General features: G+C 37.2%; 1 protein-coding gene across 1 annotated transcript in view; it reads left to right on the forward strand.

Annotated features, from left to right (window-relative positions):
• FGF14 (fibroblast growth factor 14) overlaps positions 1-22,503 on the forward strand; it is an 855,245-nt gene that overhangs the window by 416,363 nt on the left and 416,379 nt on the right. The window lies entirely within an intron of this gene.

Here is a 22,503-nt window from a genome sequence, read left to right on the forward strand (position 1 = left end):
TATGAATATACATATATAGTACCAGTACTATAACTTTGAGGTCAGAGGTTATGAACGATTTAGTAACTTCCATATTTCCAAATTGTTTTCCAGAACTGATGAACTAATTCACTGCTCCACCAGCAATGATTAGGTTTCCTTTGTTCTTATAGCTCTTTCCACAATGAGTTTTATCATACTTTACCATTTGTGTGGTGGTTAAAATGTTTCATTGTTCTTTGAATTTTAATTTTTCTGATTCTAAGTGATATCAGTATCTAAAAAGGACAGAGGGAGGTAGAGAATAGGGAGAAGTTTGTGTCTTTGTATATCTGATCATCATATTCCAAAAATGTGTATTAGGAAAGAAATTGTTCCCTTTTTATTATAACATATCCAGACAGGTGGGCAATGAAAAAGTCATGGCTGTTTACCTTTCTGATTTCATTTTTTCATAAGGAACCACTAATGTATAGTTAAAACAAGTAAGATGGATCAGTGAATCATAGATTTAAAACTGGAAGAGACTGTACAGCCCATGTAGCTCAATTCTGTCATTATACAGATGATGGAATGAAGACCTAGAGATGGTAAGTCACTTGCCCAGGGTAAAGTAGGTGGTAAGTGACAATCAAGATTCAAACTCAGGTCCTGTGACTCCTAACTCACCACACTTTCAAATAAGTGGAAAATATAAGAAAAACAAAGGTGTTGTAGATCAAAATTAAAAAAATACAAAAGTATGATTATTAAAAAACAAAAACATGCAGCCCAATGTCCCTGAAAATTAGGTGAGAAATTGATTATTTTTCAATAGAATATTTAGGCACAGCTATTTTTCATGTGAATATCAGGGAATGATTTCCTTTGTGGTTTCGTCCTTACTTGTTTTCTCTTTAGGGAAAAAAATACACTCCTACACAAACAGGTTCTCTATTTATATCTTCTTTCAAGTTGTGATCTGCTCTTTTTCTTCCTGGCTTCTTGCTGTTTCTTTGCCACCTGCTGTCTACACAGGAGTGCTTTTTCAAAGGATAGGAAATAAATCTTGGCTTTTGATTTATATTTTTTTCCTCCTGTGTAGTTTAACCAAGATATAAATAGAAAATATAGGCTAACTGATTTTGCTGACATTTTTAGTTGTGAGCTGTTGTATTGACCCCAGAAGAATAGCCTTATTTGAACAGACCCTCTTTTAGCCTTCAATATGTTTATGGAGATCTTTAGCAATCTTTTTACAGAAATGAACACTCTCTCTCTTTTTTTCCTGACTAAACAAAGGACTCAATCCTTAGTGGCCCAGTCATCAAAGCACATATTTCTAATGTGCTTCAGGAACCGTGACATAACTCTGAAGGACAAGACTGTGGTGTCATGAAAAGAGGCACTGTGTTTGCATTTTTGACAAATGTCTTCAAATACCAATTCTGCTACTTTCCTACCTTTATTGCTTAGGAGAAGTAACTTAACCACCTTTGGTTTAACAAAAAATAAGAGGGGCTAGGGAACTGATGGTCAATCTCTACGATTCCTCCAGCTCTGTTATTCTGAATATACATATATATATATATATATATATATATATTGCATCATGCCATTAGAATAGAATTAATTTTGTCTAAATACCATTTGAAGAAAACGACCAGTAACATATCAAGATGACTGAAGTCAATAGATAGACATCCTAGTTGAAACTAAGAGGGAACACATATTTACAAGTACATGCTATGTGAAGGGAACTTTTCTGTGAGCTTGGAATGTAAAGACACAAATGAAACCATCCATGCCCTTGTTTTGGAGGGGAGGAAGACTGTAGATACAAAGGCTCACAGATAGATACAAGGTAATTGGGAAGTGAGAACGTTGACATTTGGGTAGGTCAAGAAAGGCTTCAGGAGGAGACGATGACTGTGCTGAACTTTGGAAAAGGATAAAAAGTATTACTGTAAATAGAAGTAGTAGTCATAGTAATCATAGATGTAGTAGTCAGTTTTAAGATCTTTCTTTTTAACTTCCACCTTCCTTCCCCTACCCCGCTGAGAAATTAAGAAGCACAAAAATATTTCAAAACATATTCAAGCAAAAGGAATTGCCTTTTGTCCATGTCTGTAAAATGTCCAAGTCTCTGCTCAGAGTGCAGAATTTCTCTATCTACAGGTGGGTAGCATGTTTCATCATGAATTCTCTAGAATTACGATCATTGTGTTAATCATACAAACATAAAGATTCTGAAAAAAACAGAGATGAGGCAAGGAGTCCAATGTAGGCACCAGGGATGTCTTACATGAAAGTAAAGGGATGGGAAATGAAGTACTGAATATAGGGAAAGATCAATAGACCAGTTTGGCTGGAAGATAAAATGTGCAACGGTGAATAATGTAAGATAAAGCTGGAAAGAAATATGGGAGCCATATAATGGAAGGCTAATGAATTTTTTCCTAGCAATAGAAGGATGCCAATGTTAGAGGAGTGACCTGATCAAGCAAATGTCTAGAGGAATTTATTTTAGTGACTTTATGGAAGATAAAGTGGAGAAGAAAGAGGTTAGAAAGTCTAGAAAGAGGAGAAGCTGCAGCCTCAAGGTCACAGGTGACTTCAGGGCCACAGGTTCCCCATTCCTGGGCTAGAGGAAGAGATACCACTTAGGAAGCTGTTAGAATTATCCAAGCAAGAGACGAAAAGGGCCTTAATTAGAATAATTGTTCTGTGGAGAGACAGTGAGGAATAAGGGGGATTTTGTGACTGTAGACTCAACCCAGACTTAGTAAATGATTAGATATAGAATGAATGAGAAGGAAAAGGGTCAAGAAGGATTATGAGGTTTGTACTTAGGTAAGTGGGAAGATACCAGTGACCTCAACAGATAGAAATTTGGAGGAAAGGTAGATTTGTTGGGAAAGGAAATTAATTCTATTTTAGAAAGTTGAGTTTGAGATATTGACCACACATCTGTATGTGTGTATATATATGTATATATACATATATACACACATATTGTATATACATATATACACACATATATGTAATATATGTGTGTATATGCATATGGATGTATATATATGCACATACATACTTAAGGATACACAAATGCATTACATATATATACACATGCATATATATGTGCATACATGTATATGTGTGTATATATATATATAGACATATAGACACACTCATATATATCCAGTAGGTAACCTGACAATGTAGAATATAGCACTGGAGTGGTATGTGTGTGTGTGTGTGAGTGTGTGTGTTTGTGTGCACATGCACATCAGAGAGACATCTAGTTAAAGAAAATGATTGAAAACATAGAAAAAGATGAAATCATCAACCAAGAGAATGCAGAGGAAAAAAAACAGAAGGTGATAGAGTTTGGGGACACACATGTTTAAGGGGCAAAAAATGAATGATAAGGAGGAGGAAAACCAGAAGAGATCACTGGCATGGAAGTCAAGGAAAGACAGAGCATCTCTAGAAAGAGGATGTGGTCAATCCTCCAAAACTGCAGAAAGTAGAGAAGCATGAAAACAAAGAAATATTCATAACATTTAGCAGTGAAAAGGTTTTTTTGGGGGGGAGGTTGTGGGGGGAGGGTGATCCACAGTAACTTTGCAAAAAGTCTAAGTTGAATGGTGGGGCCAGATATGCAATAGCAAGAGTTTGAGAAGCAGGAAGTGAAAAAAATGGATGTGGTAAGTATAGGTGATTATTTTATTGAGAGTAAAAGGAAAGAATGGAATAAGACGACAGCTTGAGGGGGTGATAGTATCAAGTGAAGGTTCTTCAGGGACAGGGGCAATTGCTATGTTTGTGGAAAGTGGGAAAGAGCTTGAAGATGAAAGAGAGAGAGGGAGAGGGAATGGGAATGATCAATAGAACAAGATCCTGGTAAAAAAAAGAAATTGAGATCCAAGGCACAAGTTACAGGGTTGCTTTTTTCAAAGAAAAGGGCTGCTTCTCCCTCAGAAATCAGAAGAGAGATGAGGTTACATGATAATTTTGAGAAATTTAGATATAGGAAGTAAGGAAGATTTGGGGATTTATAACAGAAAATGTTTTAAATAGTCATTGTATAGAATGTCAGAGAAACAAACAGGGAAAAGTGAATGGCTATCTAGCTAGCAAAGGCACACTTGAGTTTGGGTAATATATATTTTTTTCATATCTAGTTGGCACAGTTCCATAACTTTCTTCAATGGGTTTTAGAAGCTTAGGAATTGTTGTTGTTGAGGTGTTTCAGTCATGTCCATTTCTCTGTGACCCATTTGGTATTTTCTTGGCGTAGATGCTGGAGTGGTTTGCCATTTCCTTCTCCAGCTCATTTTACAGGTGAGGAAACTGAGGCAAAGAGGGTTAAGTGACTTGCTCAGGGCCACATATGTAGTGACCCTCTGAGGTCAGGTTTGAACTCAGGAAGATGAGTCAACTCAGCAGTAATCTGGGATTAGGTATTGGCAGAATGTTCATAGTCATAAAGGAATGGTGGTGCAAGAGATTCAAGAGTGAAGAATGTTGAACTGGTCAATCATAGGATCCAGACTGAAAGGAGGAAAGTGAAACCAGAGTATAGGTGATAGGCTAGGAGGATAGCAAGTGTGGAAACATTGGAGATCTAAGGAGGGATGGAAAATAAACTTAGAAAGAGTGGGGCAGAGAGATATATGGGAAGAACAAGAGATCATGAGTATAGGATAGAAGTTCAAAGTTAAATGTAATGAAAGGGAGTCAGATATGAGTGATAGTGATCCCTGTAGCAGGTTGAAGTCAAATTAAATATACAGTGTGATTTGAGGAGGTCAGATAAGTGGGGAGGCAGTTTGAAGACACATTAACAGTATATACTGAGGTCTCAAATATCAGGGAAGGGTTTGGCCTAGAGAGGGAGCCTAAGAGTCAAAGATGAGCTCCTTGAGAAAGAAGGGTGAATGACTCAGTCAACAGATTATATTAAAAAGAATATGTACTTATCAACATAGACCAATAAGAGGAAGCCCAAAGTAGAAACTGTAGAGTGAAAGCCAGACAAGAAGGGACTGGAAGTGGCAGTTAAGGGGACAAGAAGTGTGGTAGTAATATGCTCTAGTCCTGTTCCATTGTGGAGAGTGTATGGGAGGATCACCTAGTAGTAAAGAAGGTATTCAGGGATACAGTGTTACATGGTAAGATCTAGGATTCCTAAGAAGCTATGTGACCCAGAGGATAGAGTGCTAAGCTTGGAGTCAGGAAGATTTGAGTTCAAAATCAGCCCCAGACACTTTTTGAACAAGTCACGTAAGTTCCATTTTCCTCAGTTTCTTCACCAGTAAAATGGGGACAGTAATAGCACATAGGTGCCAGGGTTATCATGAGGATCAAATGAGATAAAATTTGTAAAACAGTTCAGTGTTTGGCACTGTACAGTGAGCTCTAGATAAATGCTAACAATTATTATAATTATGCCAAAGAAGATGAATACCCATAGAAAAAATCTAGGATGAAAGAGGGTTTGTTAGCGGTGCAGTAGAGTGGGGGATTTGAGGTGAAGTTCCATAGGAGGGGGATGGAAAACATTGAAATGGATAAGGATAAAAACAGTGAAAAAGAATTTTTTCCCTTGGTCAACAAGGTTTTAAATCACAGGAATTTGTGAGACCATATCATCAAGAAGATGGCTAAAGAGTTTAGAACTCAGGATGTACTTATTCTAGTTCAGGGATCATTTACTTTTCTTTTTCCATGGACCCTTTTGGGCTCTGTTGAAGCCTATGGATCCTTACTGAGAGTAATGTTTTATGGATGCATTAAATAAAATACGGCATTTACAAAGGAAATCAATTACAATGAAAAAGTTATCACAATACTGAAAAGCCAGTTTAGGCTTTTTGGCAACGCAGTAGGAGAAAAAAAAAAGAAATGCGTTTGAGAACAATTTTAAAGAAAACAGTGAGACTTGTTTAGTAACTGGTTAGGTGTTGAGAATTAGAGAGAAAGAAATGAAAGCTTGCTTCTGGATTTCATGCCCTGGTAGTAGTAGGAATTATATAGGAAAGTCAGGAGTGGGAGCTAGTTTTGGGGGGTTGAATTATAAAATGCCTTTTGATTTATTATAGCTCCCTAAACATAATGTATCAAACATTTCTCAAAACTGTAAACCTTTCTTTATATACAGAGACAGGGAGAGCCATACTAACTAATTCAAGTTGAGAGTTATAATGGCTATATATAGAGATATAATGGTTAACTCAAAGTTGGAATTGTAGAACCAAACCTGAAAACAGGGATGGTCAGCATTCTTGCTGACTCCATCCAGATTGCATTGTTTCTAAAAATAGACAACAATTAATCTGTTCAGTACTCTACATCCTATTCTTAAACATCGCGGTAGCCACTGTGATGATGCCCATGTCCCCATCCAAGTTAGAGAAGCACACTATGGATAGATTTCCATGAAGCAGAAAGACTATGAATATATTTGCATCTTATTTATAGAGAACGTGCATTTGCCTGAATAGCTGCAGTTTATAGTCACAAGTAATTTTCACAATAAAATGTTATTAACATTCATAAGGCACTCTTTTCCTTGCCTTTTTTCCTCTTTGTTCTTTTTTTTTCTCACTCATCCATTACTCCAGAATTGGAAAGAAGAGGAGGCAAAGAAGCATAAAGCCAGAGGAAGTTTTGGAATCAGATCAGGGCAGGGACACCTCACTTTTGTTAAGTAAGAAGCAATCCTGGAAGTGCTTGCAACTTATTGCTGAAATATTTTCAGGGCTATTGAAAGTACTTGACAATATTCAATGAATTACCCAGTCCACTAAGTCTTTTTTGGAGTGTTTGTTTGTCATTTTATTCACTTAGGAAAGCAAAATGAATATGAAAATAGAACGCAAAAATACTGACTGTTCCTGTGTCATTACTGTTCACCATCATTTAGCAAAATGCTATTATTTTTGATAAGGCAATTTTACTGGTTCATCTATTTTTGAGTGCCTAATTGGTTTCCAGTTGAAAATCAAGAACTCTATGCAAATGAGATGCTAAGAAGAGCATTAAATTTTTCAAAAGAAATATGCTTGGGCAACAATGAAAAAAAGGACTGTGCCCATAGTGCAAGATATATATTAGACTTCAAATTCAGTATAGCTTTAAAAAATTCTGTTATTATCAGCTTCATGTTTTAAATTCTGGGCTTACTAGCATACTAATTAGTATGGATTTATAATATAATAATAACTCCCTGCTTAAAGCAAGGGTATATTTTAAGCCAATATAACTTGGTATTAATGCATTACCACTTAAGTACATTCTGAGGCTGTGACATTCTCAACTAGCTAGTATCAGATTTATAGTTAATGGAGCCAAGATCTCTTCTCCTTTGCTCAAAACTTGCACCAAATTAATGGCTTTCAACAGAATGGAAATAGAACTGCCTGAAGTCTTGACTCTTTTATGAGCTCATATGTACTCAGGTAATGAATGACTTTTTGCAAAACTCCAGAAATCTAATTCTTTAAGTTGCTTAGCAAGGGACCATAGAGCATACTTAAAGGAGGGTGAGCTTTTTTAAAAAAAATATATTTGTCAAATTTTGATCATTGTATGTAAGGTGAATTTTAGTGTGTGTAAAGAAAATTTTTGTTACCATGTCTCGGAGTTCAGTTTCCCAAGATCCATAGCCATAACAATCTCCTGTTCCCAGGTACTATATATGAGTTCCCACAGTAATGGTTGGAAACATCTCCATGATGCTTGCACAACATTATATAATGATAAATAATATAGACATCCACCGGTGCTGCACAGTAAGATCCAGGAATGGCGTGATGCAAACTTGTGAGACCATTGCTGGTGATAGGTCTTCTTTATCTGTTGGTCTATAAAACAGGTGGTCACTAGACAGTGAATGGGGAAGCCTTAGGGGTGAATGCACAAATGCTGTATGTGCTTCTACTGGCCCCCATTGAGGCTTGGGGGGAACCCTAGGATTGAGTACACAAGCTGGAATGCTGTGTGTGTCTTGATCGGCCCCCATCAAGGCTTGATGGGAATCTGTGTTTGCTTCAGCTGGACCCCATGGAGGCTTGAGGCGATTTAGGGGAAGCACAAGGTGTTCCTGTCTTGATTGACCCCATCGAGAAGTAAGGGAGCTTCCCTTCCCCCCTCCCTCAGCTTCTTGTCAGCCCCTGGGAGAAGAATGATTAGAGCATGCTGTTGGAGTTTGTGCTCTCATTATCAGCAACCTCTTCTGAGAAAACGAGACTAGAATAAAGGAAGGTTAGTGACCCCTTCTTAGTGTCTTTCCTGTCTGACCAAATCAAGAGTGAACCTGTGCTAGCAGCCCTCAAATGTGCTGTGTTTATGTCTTACACTCTATCTATCTATCTATCTATCTATCTATCTATCTATCTATCTATCTATCATCTATCATCTATCTATCTATCTATCTATCTATCTATCTATCTATCTATCTATCTATCTATCTATCTATCTATCATCTATCTGTCTTTATCTATCTATCTATCTATCTACAGACATACTGTAATGGGAGTTAAAAATCTTCCCTGCCCATTGATAGGTTTCAGGTGAGGCTACTAAGGGAGGCCTGATTAGGAGAAGCTTGTTTCCTATGAAAGCCTATACCTTTTGTTGACTGCTAATGAGTCATAAGATGTCATGCCCTCTGCTTCTGAAAAGAGTATATAAATATACACTCTGAGGGGAGGTTTTGCTTTGGGGATTAGTTTTGGAAGAAGATTTGTGTGCCAGATGATAATTCTGAGAAGCCATTAAGCAGCCCTCTGGCTTTGAAAACCCAGATATTGGTGCTTCCCTCTCTGGTGACCATGTATGTATGTATGTATGTATGTAATGGTCAGACAGAAGTCTCTCTATTGATTTATGTATACTGAATGTAATTAAAGTGATTGTTGACTCCTCCAAAGTTCACTTTCCTTTCATAAATGCAGATCTAAGGACCTGTGATAGCAGCCCTCCCATTTGTATGTTGAAGTGTTTACTGATACACACACATATGTGGATATGTATGACACATGTTCACATATATAGTGATATGGATGAGACACATGGGACATAATAGTCCCTGAAGAATTGAAAATGAGTATCACATGAGAGCAATGAGGAGCACATGCAGGTGTGCAATAGAACCGTCTCTTAGCAATCCATCGTTAATTTTCAAGGTGAGCATGTATACTTCTCTTGTCAAACTCACATAGAAATGGGGCCCCTAATCTGAACATAAGGGATCCCCTGTACTTGTTGATTTAGTTTAAAAATGTAATATTATATGTGATTCATTGAGCTTTATTTATTTTGTTAAATATTTCTCAATTGCATTTTAATCTGGTATAGGCTACCCAAGGCCTGCAGGCTGCGTGTTCAACAAGTCTGATTTACAATTTGAGAAAATCGGCAGACTACGAATCAGGACCTGACTTGGTGTTTGATGATTGTCTTTAATTTTAAAAAGTGGTGGACAAAATGTTAAAAATTCAAATTATACTTAAAAGTGTGTCATTCCTCCCCACTCCTCCCACCCTAGAGTTTGTTGTTAAACATTTACCAACACACCCTTAGCATATGGTAGGGTTGAGCAGTCTACAACTTATGACCAAGGACCAAAACTTTGAAGAAGTACAGGAATAAAAATTACATCGTTAGATAAATGTATCATGGGAAGAGAAGGTCAACTAGTCATGCGACAGTTCTCCTTACTGACAATTGCTAAGGCTGAGGTATTTCTCCATTTTATCTTGTTCCTCCTGAACACAAGTCCCTCCAGATGTATCAGATCACTAAGAAGCACTCAAAATTCATGCACCTTGTCAATCAGAACTGAAATGGCTGAAAGGTTACTGCTTTAAGGCCACTTTCCTAAGATTCCATAACTTTTGTGATTGCCATGCTGGGAAATTAAAAATCCCCCCCATTTGGGGATTTCTTGGCAAAGATGTTGGAGTACTTTGCCATTTCCTTCTCCAGCTCATTTACAGAAGAGGAAACTGAGGCAAAAATGGTTACATGACTTGCCCAGGATCACACAGCTAAGAAGTGTCTGAGGTCAGATTTGAGTCTTTCTGACTTCAGACCTAGAGCTCTACCCCCTGCACCACCTTGTCACCAGGATCGCATTACTGAAGTGATTTGCATAAACCATACTCTTGTTATGATTTTAGTGTTTCATTAAATTTTATTATATTTGCCTTGAATATTTATCTTGGGCTTTGTGAAATGAAGGAGCTCCTTGTTCCACCCAGACCCTTCTTTCCTTCCCCCATCTCACATACACTGAAGGTATTTCACAGCTGATTTGAAGAGAAACTTGAATTTATGGTATGATTGATAAGAGAAACTTAAAACACATTCCTTTGTTTTAAATCAAAATATACTTAATCCAATTGAAATTAAACTAAACAAGGGCCCTTTGATGAATCTTACCTATTATTCATAATAATTTGTAAAATGGTTTCAAGGATATCTAAATTTGTAAATATTTTGCATTCTTATTTATGACAGGAGCAAGTGATTAAAATAATTTTCCAGTTTGTATCACTTTAGACCGATGATTGTCCATAAGGAATCATTTTTCATACAGTGCTATCAAAGTTACTGGTTACTGTCCTTCCACACTTTTAGTGATAACTTTAGGAAGTTTAGTGGTAAGTTTTGTTACAAGTAGGAGCCTTTTTGTAATCAACTCTCTCCATCCTCAGCTGTCTCAGATTTCAGAGGTCTATTTTTTCACTTCTCAGCAACTTCATCACTCTAATGACACATGAGTAGAATTCTTTCTTGATAAACCCTCCCTACTTGTAGATGATGAGTCTGATGTGGGGTACTGGCCCAAGGATCAGTATCAGTCAGGAAGAACTGGTTTCAGGTCCTACCTGTAACAGATACTAGCTCTGTGATCATGGGCAGGTCATTTAACCTTTCACTCCCCAAGCGATTCAAATCCTCCCTCACTCAAAACAAAGTCAAGTGCAAGTCATGTCATTATTTCTCTGGTGGCACGGTCTTCTTTGGCAACAAAGGACGAACACAGACACCCCAAGCGTCTCTAATTTTCTGATCTGCATAAGTGGATAGAGTTTGCACACAGAGAGTTCTCTACACTGATGAAATTGCAGGTATGTCATGGTTTCTTTTATGCCCATCTCTCAAGAAACCTATATGACAAGCATTATGGATAGTATGTGTTGACCTATTGGCCTAACTAGATTTGCATTAGGTGCATTAAAAACAGAGCTTATGAGGAGCAAGAGAAATTGATATGAATTCATCTCTGAAACAGAGAGGAGCACATGGCAGCTCTATCTAATTAATAAAGGAAGAAAGAGTGGTGCTGTGAGAATTGTTTTTTGGTTTAGATGAGTTAATGGGAGAGGTAGGAGAAAAACTTCTCTTTTAAGAGAGAGTTATGCACTTGGATATCAAAACTACATGGGCAAGGAGCTTGGATGACTGGCTGGATTTTGACATAGTAAACTCAGGAAAGCCACCTTTGTAGTATACTGTTTAGAAAAAGAAGGGTTGAAGGAATTGGAAAAAATCATCAAATGACAAGAATGCACATAATATTTAGACAGAATCTGACAAAACATGCAGTTTTCATATTTTATTTTTATGGTCTTATTTTAATTGGGAGTGTTGAAACCAAAGAATTTCTTAAAATGTCTTTATTTGGCACTTAACTATGGGAGCTACCTGGGTTAACACTCAATGGGGTATGGCTTCTGAATGTATGTGAATGACTACAGGCCTTCACATGGTTTTAACCATCTTTGATTATCACTCATGTCCTGTATAAGATGTGTTTATAAAATATAAAACCTCACAGATTTCAGGTCCATCTGTTTCAAGGATGTTCTTGGCAAACTTTACACGTTCTGAATTGGTAGCTAAGACATTACAATAATAAGGTGCAATGCTATTCATTAGACAAGGAACTGGAGTTTTGTGAAACAGTGATAACACTTCTCACATCCTCCTCACCCAAACAGATAAGAAATAAAGTTTACAATTCATTTTTAGAAAATTGAGGTACTGAGAGAAGTGTGTCTAAGTTTGTAATGTCAGCTCTTGGCAAAATCATTGTCAGGCATCCCAATCCATTCTTAAATGCACGTCACAGGTTCTTTCAGTGGAGAATATTAAACAGAAATACAAAGAGAGCCCCCTTTCCCTCACTTAGAATGGCGAAATTCATTGTAATACCAATGTCTGCTTTTCCACTGACTTTATCTGAGGAGATATTGAGCAGTTTGTCAGTTACAAGAATGAGTAAAATCCTTTTGATGAGAAATGCTCTACAGACCTTCCTCACTTTGTCATAATGTTTTGTGGACTTCAGTGGTAGACCCAGGTTGTCCAGCAGTTATCATCCTTCCTTGAGACATAACCAATACATCTGGTTTTTGCTCATGCATCCTTTGAGGACATGCTTTCCCTTGTTTGTATAGGATCTACCATTGTACATATTGTCTGTTGATAATTTTTTTAAAAAATGGAATCAATAGAGCAAAATGTTGTCTTGAAGTGTATCTCATGCATACGTCAAATACACTATATTCCTTGAAGAAAAAGTATTAAAAGAAAACTTGATTTGATCACAAATATAAGAAAAGGCTATATATATGTGTGTGTATATACATACACACATATACACACATATGTTGTCTGTCAGTATCAAGGAGATGAGGAGCGGAGTCCAAGTTAAAGAAGAATTCCTTAAAGATGATGATATCTTCTCTGAGTTGTTAAAAGTAATTTCCAAAATTTTTTGTTGAAATCTTGATTAAACATTGGTAAAAATAAAATTACCTTCAAAAGCCTCACAAAGGGCCACCACTAGTGCCCGTTAGACTTTTCCTAGATATCCATATTCATAATGAAGCCCTTAATTTCATTGTTGCAAACTTATTCAAAGAAACAATTTTTTGTATTCAAATAATTATTCTACATGCATGTTTTAATATAATCATATAATTATAATTATGTTCCATTTCAAGAACAAAAACTTCCATTAATTTTGCCTATCAATCTATTTTATGTGACCCTTTCCCAAAAGCAAAATCTTTTGCAATTAGTTAAAATATAACAACTGGCAAAGAAAATGGTAGCAGCAGTACTGATGGAAATCTAATCCATTTCAGAGTCATATATAAATCATTTTTTTTAAAAAATCTACTTCTGGGGGCGGAGCCAAGATGGCGAAGTAGAAACACACAAATACGCTAGCTCCGAACCCACAGCCCATGAAATATCTGTAGTAAAGAGCTGCCAGTAAATTCGGGAACAGGAGAAGCCACATAACAGCAGAGCGGATAAGATTTCTGTTCCAGAGGGACCTGCAAACCTCTCGCAAAAGGTCCGTCACGCTGCGGACGCAGAGCCCAGCCCAGCCCTGCCCCGGCACCGAGAGGAGAAGATTCAAGCGGACTTCAGGGATGGGATCTCCAGCGGCCGCGTGGGTCCCTCCACCCACAGGCGACGGGGGTCGGTGAGAAGGTCTCTTTGGTAGGTCGAGAGGGGAGTGGGGTGCCCCCATACTCAGGCCCCCTTGGGAGGCAACAGGGGAGGTGGGAGCAGACTGGGGCTCCCCAAGCAGGCAGGAGCCCAGATCCATTGTTGAAGGTTTCTGCATAAACCCTCTGAGGGAACTGAGCCCGTGAGGCGGCCCTGCCCCCACCTGAGCACCTGAACATAATCTCACACTGAATAGCAGCCCTGCCCCTGCCCAAAGCCCTGAGGCTGGGAAGCAGCATTTGAGCCTCAGACCCCAAGCACTGGCTGGGAGGATCCGGAGGCAAGGTGGGTATGAGGAGAATATTCGGAGCTCAAGTCACTGGTTGGGAAAATGCCCAGAAAAGGGAAAAAAACCAAGACTATAGAGGGTTACTTTCTTGGTGAGCAGGTTTCTCCTCCCCTCCCTTCTGATGAGGAAGAGTGGTGCTCACCATCAGGGGAAGACACGGAAGTCAGTGCTTCTACATCCCAGCCCACTCAATGGGATCAGTTCTGGGAAAAGGCCATAAAGAGCTCAAAAAATTTTCAAAATTATGTTAGAGAGGTGGAGGAAAAACTGGGAAGAGTAATAAAAGACTTGCAAGCAAAGTATGAATGACAGATCAGCTCCCTGCTAAAGGAGACCCAAAAAAATGCTGAAGAAAATAACACCCTGAAAAATAGGCTAGCTCAATTGGCAAAGGAGGTTCAAGAAGCCAATGAGGAGAAGAATGCTTTCAAAAGCAGAATTAGCCAAATGGAAAAGGAGGTTCAAAAGCTCACTGAAGAAAATAGTTCTTTCAAAATTAGAATGGAACAGATGGAGGCTAATGACTTTATGAGAAACCAAGAAATCACAAAACAAAACCAAAAGAATGAAAAAAATGGAAGATAATATGAAATATCTCATTGGAAAAACAACTGACCTGGAAAATAGATCCAGGAGAGACAATTTAAAAATTATGGGCCTACCTGAAAGCCATGATCAAAAAAAGAGCCTAGACATCATCTTTCATGAAATTATCAAGGAAAACTGCCCTGATATTCTAGAACCAGAGGGCAAAATAAATATTGAAAGAATCCACCGATCACCACCTGAAAAAGATCCAAAAAGAGAAACTCCTAGGAATATTGTGGCCAAATTCCAGAATTCCCAGGTCAAGGAGAAAATATTGCAAGCAGCTAGAAAGAAACAATTCAAGTACTGTGGAAATACAATCAGGATAACACAAGATCTAGCAGCTTCTACATTAAGGGATCGAAGGGCATGGAATAGGATATTCCAGAAGTCAAAGGAACTAGGACTAAAACCAAGAATCACCTACCCAGCAAAACTGAGTATAATACTTCAGGGGAAAAATTGGTCTTTCAATGAAATAGAAGACTTTCAAGCATTCTTGATGAAAAGACCAGAGCTGGAAAGAAAATTTGATTTTCAAACACAAGAATGAAGAGAAGCATGAAAAGGTAAACAGCAAAGAGAAGTCATAAGGGACTTACTAAAGTTGAACTGTTTATATCCCTACATGGAAAGACAATATTAGTAACTCTTGAAACTATTCAGTTTCTGGGTACTTGGTGGGATTACACACACATACATGCACACGCACACACTCATAGAGACAGAGTGCGCAGAGTAAATTGAATAGGATGGGATCATATCTTAAAAAAAAATGAAATCAAGCAGTGAGAGAGAAATATATGGGAGGAGAAAGGGAGAAACCGATTGGGGCAAATTATCTCTCATAAAAGAGGCAAACAAAAGATTTTTTTAGTTTGGGGAAAAAGAGGGGAGGTGAGAGAAAAACATGAAGTTTACTCTCATCACATTCCACTAAAGGAAGGAATAAAATGCACACTCATTTTGGTATGAAAACCTGTCTTACAATACAGGAAGGTGGGGGACAAGGGGATAAACAGGGTGGGGGGGATGATGGAAGGGAGGGCATGAGGAGGAGGGTACACTTTGAGGTCGACACTCATAGGGAGGGACAGGATCAAAAGAGAGAATAGAAGTAATTGGAAGCAGGATAGGATGGAGGGAAATATAGTTAGTCTTATACAACACGACTATTATGGAAGTCATTTGCAAAACTACACAGATTTGGCCTATATTGAATTGCTTGCCTTCCAAAGGGAGGGGGAGGGGAGGGAGGGAGGAAAAGAAGTTGGAACTCAAAGTTTTAGGAATAACTGTCAAATACTGTTCTTGCCGCTAGGAAATAAGAAATACAGGTAAAGGGGTATAGAAAGTTATTTGGCACAACAGGACAGAGGAGAGGATGGAGACAAGGGCAGAGAGAAATGATGGAGGAGAGAGTGGAGTGGTGATGGGGGCAATTGGAATGCTCTGTGTTTTGGGGTGGGGGGAGGGGACAAGGGGGGAGAAAATTTGGAGCCCAAAAATTCTGTGAAAATGAATGTTAAAAGTGAAATAAATAAATTAATTAATTAAAAAAAAAAGAAAATGTAATTGGGGGAAAAAATAAAATACATTTTTAAAAAAGAAAAAAAAAATCTACTTCTTTAGAATAATCAAGTCTTCCCCTCTACTGGCATGGGTGACTGAGAGTTAACTGTCTCATCTAAATTTTCCCTGTAACTGTTTAAACTCATTTTCTCTTGCTCTGATTTCAGTAGAAATTGCAAAAACAAAAAAAAAATAATGCTTATGTAAATCTCCATAATTTTTCAACAAAGATTTTAGTGACAGAAATTAGCAATAGCCCTCAGGCTCAAGGCCGAAAGGAATGTGAGTCTTAGAACTAAAAGAAAATTAGTGTGGATTCTCTTTCTTCTTCTTTTATTGTAAGAAAGTGCAGGCATTCAAGAAAACATTTAATAAGTGCCCTGCAGTTGAACCAAACACTAGTAGATTATGGAGGACGTGTGAAGTGGTTTTTGTGGATTTCTACAAGTTTATAGGAGGAATTGGGAAGGAAAGGGAGGGGTAGGTCTGGGAAGGGATTTTAAAACATGAAATAAATTTAAGACCTCAGATCCCTCCAGAAACTGTGAAACTGTTCGCATACTATTCCCAACCCTGTCCCAGCCTATGGCTTATAGAAATGTCTTTGGAGCAGGACTCCATTTGTCTAGTCATATCCCTAACTGACTTGTACCTAGTTGTTGATATTAACTTTGATTTTCTCATTTGGCAATTAAACATGTAATCCTTTATGCCATTTTCTTTATTATCAATTAACTATTTTCAGTGTTCATGTCTTATCAAATAGTAAGTACTCTAAGTATTTATTGACCTGGCTGAATTGGGGGTTGAGAATATTGGAATACTGTATAGCCTCTCTATCAATGGAAGAAGACTATGATGCTAAATATAAGTTTAATTATTACAATAATTAAATCTACAAATCTACAGATCTGTGGGCCAAATGGAACTTAAACAATGTGTTTAGAAACAGATTCTCAAATCCACTACTTTGCATCTTTGTACACGAAGAGGTTAGAAACCATAAGTGCAGACTAGAATCCAATTGTTTTAGGTAGCACAATATGAAAATAATAACAATATGAAATATGCTTTGCTACAACACTTCCAGTGAAAATAGGAACCTGAAGAAAGACTAGTAAATTTCAGTCAGTGAAACTTTTGATGGATATTGAAATATTATAAAGAAGACTAAGGTATATTGTTGGTTTGAGAGTTACATATACCATTTTGTCTGTTTTTAGATAACCTAGCACCTATTAATGGAAGATATGACGTATATTTTGAGCAAGACTTTTACAAATTACATTGAAATTAACATAAGACATTTCAGAAAAGATTCCCACAATTTGTTAAGGAAGTATTATTTTTTATTTCCATTTTTCTCATTTATGGAATTGAGAGCTTTTATCAAAGACTGACTCTCATCTTTACAGGCAAACTGGGAGAAGGGAGATCAACATCCAGCTTAACCAGGGTTGAAGGAATCTAAACCATTTAGTTTCTTTGCATTTTATATGACTGAAGATAGTTTTATATGAACATTATATATTATTATTTATTATGTTATATTATAATATGTAATTTGTAATATACATACACACATCCATATATATATATATATATATATATATATATTTGAAAATTATATGAACATCAAATTTGTCCTTGAAACAAGTTAAATTCTCTTCACCTAATGTAAGGGGAAACAAACGACAGTTAGGATAACTTTGCAACATTCCACTAAATTGGAAAGAGTGTAGGCTATGTCTTACTTAGTCTTTCTTTGAGCCTTGTTCCTTTAGTCTAAAAGACTCTGGCATTGATTCTTTGTCTAATAATGGAAAGCCACTTTTATGGGCCCATTTTTCATCTCTATGTAGATTGTTCTTAACTCTGTCCAACCTTAATCTCCCTCCTAACCTGCAGTCTTGAATCTCTAGCTACCAATTAGACATCTTGAATTGCCTATCCCGTAGACATCTTAAACTGAATATGTTCAAAACAGATGTAATTCTCTTTGCTCTCAATCTCTTCTTTCTTTTCTGCTTGAGGGAAGCACCATCTTTTCAATAACTCAGACTTAATAATTTGGTGTCATCTTTGACTCCCAAATCTCAACCTACGTATCCAAACTGATGCAAACTCTTATTGTGCATACCTTTACAACATCTCTTACAATATATTTAATCCCTTTTCCAACTCTCATGTCCTCCCCTCCTGGGGCAGACCCTCATTGCCTTACAACCGGACTATTTCAATAGCCTTCTGGTGGTCTCTTTGTCTAAAATCTCTCCCTAGTCCAGTCCATCCTTCACAAAGCTACAAATTTATCTTTCAAACCTTGACTCTCCTTTATTCAGTAAACTCCAATGGCTCCCTGTTATCATCAGGATCAAATATAAAAGCCTCCGTTTGACTTTTAAAGCCCATCAAACCTGGATCTTTATTACCCTTCCCATCTTACACTTCAATTTAGCCCAAGCACTCTAAGAACCAAGAACAATGGCCTTACTCTTCCCCTCACATGATATTCCATTTCCCTATTCCATACATTTCACTTGCTTTTCCTATGCCTGGAATAATATCCTTCCTCACCTCTGTCTCCTAGTTTTTATCACTCCCTTCAAAATAGCTCACAGTCCACTTTCTGCATGAAGACGTTTGGATTTCCCTCTTCCCTACCCCCTGCTAGTTCCTTCTCTCTAAGATTATCTCTAATTTACGTTGTTTTCTCTTGCATGTATGTATGTTAGTTATTTGGACGTCATCTCCACTATGAGAAAGTGAGCCACTGAACAGAAACTGTGCTTTAGCCTTTGTTAGGATCTCCATCATTTAGCACCATTCACGGCATATGATAAGTGCTTAATAAACACATTTTGACTGACTATCCTTGTATATTACTATAGGGAAAACTTATCCCCAATAAATGTAACAATTTTATTAAAAATACTTCTCCTCCTACTCTGGCTTCCTAATAAACTATCATCATTTTTAGCTGACTAAATTATTAATATGTGGAAAAATATAAAATATTCCAAGACTGAAAAGAATATATTTGGCATGGGATGGGGAAAAAAGTTTATGTGCTATGTTTTGGACCAAGAATTTAACAATAAATGAGAAATTGGATTTTCTAGGCATATATAGGTGGTAAAATAGAGTCTATTCAGCTGAGTTTGAAGGAGGAAGGTAAAGGTCCAGGAACTGTGCAAGGCAAATACTGAGCTTGTTATTATTGCACAGATATTATATTTATGCTTGTTATCATCTGAGTATTCATGTGTTGCCATGGTCAAACAGATGAAGGAGGAAGACACATGGTATGGTGGGTGTAAGCCAAGAACAATATATCAGTGATGATTTGTATGCAAGGAACTAGCATAAAAGATCATTAGGAGAATGTATGATCAAAAAGGAGGACTGGTTATATAATGAGAGGGAGGAATGACAGATGGGTAGCCAAGAATTTCTGTAAAAACTCCAATACATTGAGTAGATCTTCAATGGAGTACTTATAGGAAGACAGGGATACAAATTTTACAGTAAGAGAGAGCATGAATGGGTTGTATGCTTATGGAAGGAAGATAAAATCATAGATTCAACAAATAGATGGGATTTGTAATACATTATTGCAAATTTATTATTAAAAGTCTTATGAGATTTTACTTTATATGAAAGATAAATATATTTCAATGTATGCATACATATTCATGTTATGTACACGTATGTATGCATACACACACACTATATATATATACATGGTGTGTGTATTTACATTTTACCATTCCTGGTTTGATTTCTGATATAAATTTATAGTGTATATATTTAACATTCACAAGTTGATTTTATTTTTTTCATTTTGCACCTTTTTTTCTGTCCCTTCTCTCCCTATACTATTACACCCCCATTGACATATGAGTCATATAATTATAACCACTGAAACACAGATCTCTTAACACTCAGAATGCTGAAGCAAGTTACTGCGTGTATCCTCTGGATTATACGTGTTTCTAATAGCTGAGGGCACTTCTCTATCAGGTTATTTTTTCATCCCTACGTACTTTACTGTTTTTTGGGGTTTTTTTTGTTATTTTCAGGGTTTTTATTTATTTTCAATTTTACTGATGTTTTGTTTTGACATTGTGTACATTATAGATTACTCTCATGTTGTGAGCAGTTTCCTATAACAAAGTAAAGTAGTTGGTCATTTCAAGGTGGCACAGTGGGTCCTGTGAAGTCAACCGTTGGAAGTTACTTGCCTTAGAACCTAGAAAATCTCAGTCTAAGTTCTACTTCTGATACATGCTAACATGCTGACAATGGGAAAGTTACTTGGCTTCTCATGGCTCTAGGCAACTCCCTAAAAATTTGAGTTGCAGAAGGTACTAACCTGCATTGAAAGAGAGAGGCTTTCTTCATCTAGGAGTTGCTTATAGGAATGTATTCAAAAGACTAATTAATTCCTTTTCCTCCAAACATTCCAAAGTATTCTTTCTTTACTTTTTTAAACTTTCTGTAATTTAGTTCTTTTTTCAAATTTATTTTATTCTGAACTTGAGAAATAAAGCATAACACAGTAAAATAGAAAAAGATGATTATATATGAAACTGCAATCTATTATGTAACGAAACAAAATGCTTGAAATCAGTTCTACCGTTGCTTCCTGACATGTTGACATTAAACTTGACTTTCTTCAATCTCTACTTTTCCTGTGACAACTCAGACAAAAGATTCCTTCCCTTGTTACCTCCCCCTAGATGTGTTGTCTCCTCCATTAGGTTATAAACTCTTAGAGAACAGAGGTTGTTTCACTTCTGTATACCCAGTGGCTAGCACAGTGCCAGGCCCATCACTGGCTCTTAATACTTCCTTTTCTGGCTTATTTTCTATTCATTTATTCACCCAGACACATTGAGTGTCTACTTTGTTCAGGGTACATCTATAGATTCTCAAATCCGACAAATGAAGAAAATAATGTCATGCATGTGTGTATGTCTATGTCTGTACACCCCTACAATCCCAGTGTGCCATGCCATTAGAATAGGGTCAAAATTTTACATTACTCCCTTTTGAGTCCAAAATTAACCAATAATTGTGCTCATACCTACCACTCATTGTATGGTACTATGGGTAGCCAAGATTCAAGAAAAAACTAGGTGGCACAATAAACAGAGTGCTGAACTCAGACTTGAGACAACTCAAATTCAAATCCCATCTCAGACAGTATCTGTGTGATTGGTGAAGTCAGTTAACCAATGTTAACAGACTCGGCTTCTCATTTGTAAAACAGGGTTAGTGATAGCACTTACCTCACAGGAGTCTTGGGAGGAGCAATGAGATAATAAATGCAAAGTGACTTTTGCAAACCTTAAAACATTATATAAATGTTAGCTGTTATTCAAGAAGATAAAATAGCATTGCAAAAACTGATAAAGCCTGGGTTGCACGTGGCTTGGCCACTAGGCAGAAGCAGATTGCTGCCTGTAGCAAGATTTCTTGGAAGGCCAGCTTTCTTGATTCTCCCAGGGTGACTGCTTGGTTACCTGATGCCCCCGAAGAGCAGAGGTGGTGAAATAAAAGTTCTAGGAATGAGCAGTTCTTGGAATTGGAAAGTTGGTTCTATGAAGGAAAGAAAGTGAGGTTTCAAATCTGCCCAGGAAAAGGTCGAAGGGTAGATGTCAAGGGTTATAAATCTGGCATAAGCCAAGAGTGAGTGGGCCTGAAAAATTCAATGAGTCTTTGTCAAAAATATCTGGAGCTTGGGCCTGAGCACTGTTTGGATAGTCTTGAGTTTCCTTAGCAGCATCCCCACCTAAATCCTGGCCAGCCCAGACTGAATCTATTTGCCATGTTGTCCACTTCAGTTTCTACCTCTATCCATGTTACAGCCACCAAAACCTGGTTAAATAGATTTCCAGATAAGTCATTCTTTGTAATAGAGACTCTAGGTACCTTTTCTATGAAAAACAAGCTTTCTAGAGAGTATAGTTGTTTTTTAACAGCTGAAATGATAAACTGATAACAAGAAAATTACATTTTGGAGAGATCTGCTGCCATGGAAGGCAGGAAGCTCTCTATAGAATAAGGATTAGCTATTTGTCGTTTTTTAAATAGAAGCTCAAAGCAGTGTGTTTGTATTGACTTGTGCTGGAGGATATCTGGAGGATATTTGTAAAAGTAAAGTATCATTGGCAACTGTCAATGCTTGTTTTGTCTGAGAAAATCCCTGATTAAAAGTTTCAAAAGCTCTAAATGCCATTGAAAAGTTGTGAATTTTTGGAAAAGGATAATCTTCTAACTTCCAATTCTTCTCCCAATCAGCGTTCATTCATTTAAAATGTATCTATTAAATGGTACCAATTCAGAACACCATGATCATGCTATGCACCAGGGAAGTACATTTAGAAAACACATGATCCTTGTCCTAGACTTTTAATAGGATGATATGCATCTACAGGCTACCATAATATACATAATATAATGTATTCAGTTATGTTATATAAAACAAAGTTCTATATGAAGGAGAAAGCCATTGCCAAGGAACTGAGATTGGAAGAGGAAGAGAAGAG

This window comes from Notamacropus eugenii, chromosome 6 (genome assembly GCF_028372415.1).
Source record: "Notamacropus eugenii isolate mMacEug1 chromosome 6, mMacEug1.pri_v2, whole genome shotgun sequence".
NCBI classification, from domain to species: domain Eukaryota; kingdom Metazoa; phylum Chordata; class Mammalia; order Diprotodontia; family Macropodidae; genus Notamacropus; species Notamacropus eugenii.